Consider the following 7929-nt stretch of genomic DNA (forward strand, 5'->3'; position numbering starts at 1 on the left):
GGACTTATATTAGGAAGTCTCGGAGTGGTATTACTTACGAGTCCAATTTTGTCTGCCTTTTCTTTGGGATTGGTTCTTGTTTCTATAGCCTTATTCTATATTCCATCTAACTCCTATTTTGTAGCTGCTGCACAGCTCCTCATTTACGTGGGGGCCGTAAATGTCTTAATCATATTTGCCGTGATGTTCATGAAAGGTTCAGAATATTCCAATTATTTCTCTCTTTGGACCGTTGGGGATGGGGTTACTTTACTGGTTTGTACAAGTATTTTGTTTTCATTAATTACTACTATCTTAGATACGTCGTGGTACGGGATTATTTGGACTACAAGATCAAGCCAGATTATAGAACAGGACCTGATAAGTAACGTTCAACAAATTGGGATTCATTTATCAACGGATTTTTATCTTCCATTTGAACTTGTTTCTATAATTCTTTTAGTTGCTTTGATAGGTGCAATTGCTATGGCTCGTCAGTAAAAAAGAGTTAGGATTAGAAATAAAAAATCAAAGAAAAAAAAAAAAAAATAAGGCCTCGGCCTTGTTCTGCCTTATTGCTTATTGTTAGTACATCTATTTTCCTTCAATTCTATTTTTGTTCATATGGAATGTCAAATAATAAAAGGTTTAGTTCTATCCATTGCCAATGCTTTCGTTTGTTACGCACTTGTTATATTCGAGTCAATCAAATCGGTTAAAAAATTGTTGTTCATATTGAAATGAATCGAGATTGATGAGGAGTTAGTCAATGATGCTCGAACACGGACTTGTTTTGAGTGCCTATTTATTTTCTATCGGTATTTATGGATTGATCACAAGTCGAAACATGGTTAGAGCACTTATGTGCCTTGAGCTTATACTGAATGCGGTTAATCTAAATCTCGTAACATTTTCTGATTTATTTGATAGTCGTCAATTAAAAGGAGACATTTTATCGATCTTTGTTATAGCTATTGCCGCCGCTGAAGCAGCTATTGGACCGGCTATTGTTTCGTCGATCCATCGTAACAGAAAATCAACTCGTATCAATCAATCAAATTTGTTGAATAAATAATCGTAGTCGTAATGATATAGATATAAATAAACACAGATATCCTTCTATATATTCTATATATATATATATATATGGATAGAATATGGATAAATAGATATAATTTATCTAATTCTAAAATTAGAATTAACATGTCTAACTAATTCATGTTTGCCGAAACGTAAGAAATCAAAGTATCCTGGCTCTTTCTCATGAACAGATCCAGCAATCTATTGATTCTAAAAAAACAAATTAAGGTAACCCACTGATTCGTCTGGTGTCTAGAATACATGATTTATTTACTACTTCTTTTTTTACCAGATCGAAAATCAAATTAATAATAATAATATTCAAAAATTTTATATATCCAATGTCACATTCAGTAAAGATTTATGATACCTGTATAGGATGTACTCAATGTGTACGAGCGTGTCCCACAGATGTATTGGAAATGATACCTTGGGACGGCTGTAAAGCTAAGCAAATAGCTTCTGCTCCAAGAACGGAGGACTGCGTAGGTTGTAAAAGATGTGAATCCGCTTGTCCAACGGATTTCTTGAGCGTCCGGGTTTATTTATGGCATGAGACAACTCGCAGTATGGGTCTAGCTTATTGATACGTTCTAGAAAACTCCACTTGAATACATTTGATTCCTCTTTACCGACAAAGACCCGTACTCGGGAAAATAGAATAGAATATATTATTCTGGGGGCGGGTCTTTCTGGTCAAAGTCTATCTTGTCTTTACCACGAGCTATTTTCCTTGGTTAACAATAATTGTTATTTTGCCGATATCCGCGGGTTTGTTAATTTTTTTTCTCCCTCATAGGGGGAATAAGGGGGTTAGATGGTATACTATGTGCATATGCTTTTTAGAGCTGCTTCTAACAACCTATGCATTCTGTTATCATTTCCAATTCGACGACCAATTAATCCAATTGGAGGAGGATTATAAATGGATAAATATTTTTGATTTTCACTGGAGACTGGGAATTGATGGACTTTCCATAGGACCCATTTTACTAACGGGATTCATTACTACTTTAGCTACCTTAGCGGCTTGGCCAATTACTCGGGATTCTCGATTGTTCCATTTCCTTATGTTAGCAATGTACAGTGGTCAAATAGGATTATTTTCCTCTCGAGACCTTTTACTTTTTTTCGTCATGTGGGAGTTAGAATTAATTCCTGTTTACCTACTTCTATCCATGTGGGGGGGTAAGAAACGTTTGTACTCAGCTACAAAGTTCATTTTGTACACTGCAGGGGGTTCCATTTTTCTTTTAATAGGAGTTCTAGGTATGGGTTTATACGGGTCGAATGACCCAACATTAAATTTTGAAACATCAGCTAATCAATCATATCCCGCGGCATTGGAAATAATATTATATTTGGGCTTCCTTATTGCTTATGCTGTCAAATCACCGATTATACCCCTACATACATGGTTACCAGATACCCATGGGGAAGCACATTACAGTACATGTATGCTTCTAGCCGGAATCTTATTAAAAATGGGAGCATATGGATTGATTCGGATCAATATGGAATTATTACCCCATGCTCATTCTATATTTTCTCCATGGTTGATGATAGTAGGAGCAATTCAAATAATCTATGCAGCTTCAACTTCTCCTGGTCAAGGCAATTTTAAAAAGAGAATAGCCTATTCTTCCGTATCTCATATGGGTTTCATAATTATAGGAATTGGTTCCATAACCGATACGGGACTCAACGGAGCCATTTTACAAATAATCTCTCATGGATTTATTGGTGCTGCACTTTTTTTCTTGGCGGGAACGAGTTATGATCGAATACGTCTTGTTTATCTCGACGAAATGGGCGGAATTGCGATCCCAATGCCAAAAATATTTACCATGTTCAGTAGTTTTTCGATGGCTTCTCTTGCATTGCCGGGAATGAGTGGTTTTGCTTCGGAGTTATTAGTTTTTTTTGGAATAATTACTAGCTCTAAATATTTTATAATTCCCAAAATACTAATTACTTTTGTAATGGTTATTGGAATTATATTAACTCCTATTTATTCATTATCTATGTTACGCCAGATGTTCTATGGATACAAGCTTTTCAATGTTACAAACTCTTATTTTTTTGATTCTGGACCACGAGAATTATTTATTTCGACCTGTATCTTTTTACCTGTAATAGGTATTGGTCTTTATCCCGATTTCGTTCTCATCGTTATCAGTTGACAAGGTCGAAGCTATTCTATCTAAATTTTTTATAAATAATTAGATAGAATAAGACATAAAGTCAAAAACTCCTTTGATTTTTAAAATCATTTTATTTTCTATAACTATAAATGAAAAAATCAAAAGAAAAAGAGTGAAGTGGTTTTGAATTGTAATCAGAAACATCCGGAGTTTTTGAGAACCAATGTAATGGTTCTCAAAAACTCGAAAAACTTTCGCTATCTAAGGGGACCACTATGGACTCTTCAAGCTTTTTCTTCAATTAGATGTTAATGTGAATGAACCATAACTATGTAGTCCTACCCCTAATAGATTGACCCCGAAATAACATATCCAAATTATAAGAAATCCCGCAGAAGCCACAATTGCGGAATTCACACCTTGCAAACTTTGAGCCGTTCTAGTATGTAAATAAATTGCGAATATGGTCCAAGTAATAAATGCCCAAGTTTCCTTAGGGTCCCAATTCCAATAAGATCCCCATGCCTCATTAGCCCATACTGCTCCCGAAAGAATACCTATGGTTAAAAAAGTAAATCCTAGACTAATAACACGATAACTCCAATGATCCAACCGTCGAGTAAATTGAGACTTGTGATAATTTCTAAATGAAAGAAAGGAGGTGCTTTGTAAAACACTTCCTTTTTCATTTAAGTATTGTATCTCATCAAAATAAAATGATCCAATTAGTAAATTTTTACTTTTATCAAGAATATCTATGTTTTTTCTAAGTGTAATGACTAAAAGAGCTACTGATAATAACGATCCGCATAAAAGAGCTGCGTAGCTCAATAACATCATACTCACGTGCATCATTAACCACTGGGATTGTAGAGCAGGCACTAATATTGCGGATTGCTGCATTTCAGTTAAAAGTCCCGAAGTGGCAAAGCCTTGAGTCAAAATAGTACCTGGAGCTGTTATTGCGCTTAAATCATTTTTATGGTTCCGTATTTTCGAAACCATATGAAAAATGGAGAAACTCCACGAAAGGAACATTAATGATCCATATAAATCATTTAATGGGAAATGTCTCGAATAAATCCAACGAGTAACTAATAATCCTGTTATACAGAAAAAAGTAACTATCATACCTTTTTCTGACGAATCACATAGTCCTACGATTTCATGAACTAGTAATTTCATTAAATGAATCGTAATGACAATTGAAATGATCGAAAAAGAGATGTGAGTTAATATATGTTCTAAAGTATCAAATATCATAAAAAACGATTAAAAAAAAAAAGAAAAGGGGGTTTTCAATTATAGAAATCCGGAATTGAATTCAGTATAGGATCTATTGTGCCCTTTTAGAGAATGCCGCCACTCGGATTCGAACCGAGATGCTCTGGCACTGCTTCCTAAGAGCAGCGTGTCTACCAATTTCACCATGGCGGCTTGATCGAAATAATAATAGCCCAGATTAGATTCATTCGTCGATGCAATCAATGTTATTTATTTTCCGAAATATTAGAAAGGAATGGTTGAATAAAAAAAAATTGTTCAAATAAATATTTGAACGTTCAATAATACTTAGCTTAGTATCATGATATGTTATCAGTTTTAACAATGGGATTTCATGTAGTATAAGTTTTCCCGGAACAGTTGGATTTAGATGATTATGTCCTTAGTCTACATATATAACTAAGAATTTCCTTTTCCAATCTATTTCTGTATAATTCATTTTCCATTTATCTGATTTAATGCATGCGAAAAAAAAAAACAAGTGAAGTGATGGGGAAAATGACAATCCCCATCTCGTGAATTATAAAAACATAAAAAGTGAAATCCTTATCTTGTATGTAACTGCTTTTGTTTGAAGTTTGAAAAAAAAAAAGAGTCCCTTTTTTAGACTCCCGTTAGACAGAAAAATGGAATTCGTTTTCTACATGCGAAAATAAAATATCGGGTTCTATCTCATATGGATGAGTTCAAAACATTAGTTAATGTAAATTATTAATTTTCTATTGTATATTGTAAATCATCCAATTCATCGAGTGATATTGATTTAGAGTATTGTATTCCAAGGCCTTATTATTGTCGCACAAAAAAACTTTTTGAATGCCCAGTAGAAATAGATTTAGCTAGGGATAAAGCCTTTTCCCTGGCCCAATAACCTCTTTTTTTCCAAATATTTCTACGAATACGCTTCTTTGACATAGAAGTACGTTTCTTTGGAACTGCCATCTTAAAATAAAAAAGTTACTCATTTAGATAGTTGGATGTGAAAGACATGTATTGCTCAAAAAGGATCGTTCTTTCTATCTTTCTATTCATTATCCATATTTATTCTATAGCGAATACCCTCTTGATTTGATTACATAAAAAATATGGATACATGTACATCGATATAGTATCACTCGGGATAAAAATAAAATAAAAAATAAAAGTTTAAGATAAGAGCAGAACCCTTACCTATACTTACCTATATCTAATTTAAGAAAACAATAATGTAACATTTTCTATTATCTATTAATTAATAAATTTAATCAATCTCGAAAGTAGAGTATCCATAATTATTAATTATTAATATTAAATAAAGACTAATAAAATTAATTGATAAAGAAAAAGAATATTAATTGGAGTAATCCTTTATTTAAGTTTTATGCAAAATAACGAGTATTATAGGATTTCTAATAAACATAAGTTTTTTTTATTGGAATAAAAGCTAATCAATCAGTTCCACAATGAATTAGTTAGTAACTAGTCCTAAACTAACTAAAATAACTCGATCTTTATTAGATCGAGTTATTGGCAAATGCTATATTCCAGAATCAAGAATCAAGTCTTTTTTTTTGATAGAATTTTGTCTTACTATATGGATATAAATCGCCGTAGTATTAGAATGATTGAAAATCTCATACTCTGTTCTATATGTTATGTTAATAAATATCTTATTAATTACTAAGCATTAATAGTAAAATTAAAATAGTAATTTAATTTGGTTATTTGAGGAAATGCAACTTCTCAATTCGAATAATTGGAAGATTTTAAATATCTGGTAAAGAATCAAAATAATTAATGATTTCAAATCATATTTCATATTTGAGTTCTCTTAATGAAATAAAGGCTGGTGAATCGGAAACAATTAAATAAAAAAAAAAAGGTTTTATTTTATGGAACATACATATCAATATGCATGGATCATACCTTTCATTCCACTTCCAGTTACTATATTAATAGGATTGGGACTTCTGCTTGTTCCGACCGCAACAAAAAGCATTCGCCGTGTGTTGGCTTTTCCTAGTGTTGCATTGCTAAGCATAGCGCTGGGGTTTTCGGCCGATCTAGCTATTCAACAAATAAAAGGGGGTTCCGCTTATCAATATCTATGGTCTTGGACCATCAATAATGATTTTTCCTTAGAGTTTGGCTACTTGATCGACTCACTTACTTCTATTATGTCAATACTAATCACTACTGTTGGAATAATGGTTCTTATTTATAGTGACAATTATATGTCTCACGATCAAGGGTATTTGAGATTTTTTGCTTATATGAGTTTTTTCAATGCTTCCATGTTGGGATTAGTTACTAGCTCTAATTTGATACAAATTTATATTTTTTGGGAACTCGTGGGAATGTGCTCCTACCTATTAATAGGATTTTGGTTCACACGACCAATTGCGGCCAATGCTTGTCAAAAAGCGTTTGTAACTAATCGTGTAGGGGATTTTGGTTTATTATTAGGAATCTTAGGTCTTTATTGGATAACAGGCAGTTTCGAATTTAGGGATTTGTTCGAAATTTTCAATAACTTGATCCATAATGATGGGGTCAATTTTTTATTTGCGACTCTGTGTGCCTCTCTATTATTTCTCGGTTCAGTTGCTAAATCTGCACAATTCCCCCTTCATGTATGGTTACCTGATGCAATGGAGGGGCCTACTCCTATTTCGGCTCTTATACATGCAGCTACCATGGTAGCTGCGGGAATTTTTCTTGTCGCTAGACTTTTTCCTCTTTTCACAGTCATACCTTACATAATGAATCTTATTTCTTTGATAGGTGTAATAACGGTATTTTTAGGGGCTACTTTGGCTCTTGCTCAAAGAGACATTAAGAGAAGTTTAGCCTATTCGACAATGTCTCAATTGGGTTATATTATGTTAGCTTTAGGGATAGGTTCTTATCGAGCTGCCTTATTCCATTTGATCACCCATGCCTATTCGAAAGCATTGTTGTTTTTAGGATCCGGATCCATTATTCATTCAATGGAACCCCTTGTTGGATATTCTCCAGAAAAAAGTCAAAACATGGTTCTTATGGGTGGTTTAAGAAAATATGTCCCAATTACAAAAATAACTTTTTTATTAGGTACACTTTCTCTTTGTGGTATTCCACCTCTTGCTTGTTTTTGGTCCAAAGATGAGATTCTTAATGATAGTTGGTTATATTCACCCATTTTTGCGATAATAGCTTGTTTCACAGTGGGATTAACTGCATTTTATATGTTTCGGGTCTATTTACTTACTTTTGAAGGATATTTACGCCTTCATTGTAAAAATGACAGGGGCGCTAAAAGCAGTTCGTTCTATTCAATATCTATATGGGGAAAAGAATCCCCAAAGCCAAAAGGAGTTAACAAAAATTTTCTTTTATCAACCAGAAATAGTAACGAAAGGATTTCTTTTTTTGAAAAAAAGAAATATCAAATGGGGGAGAATGCACGAAATCTGATCCGTTC

This window comes from Aristolochia californica, unplaced genomic scaffold, assembly GCF_029961685.1.
Source record: "Aristolochia californica isolate CCGP_79_NKW_82.1479 unplaced genomic scaffold, dmAriCali1.0.hap1 SCAF_316, whole genome shotgun sequence".
Lineage (NCBI taxonomy): Eukaryota > Viridiplantae > Streptophyta > Magnoliopsida > Piperales > Aristolochiaceae > Aristolochia > Aristolochia californica.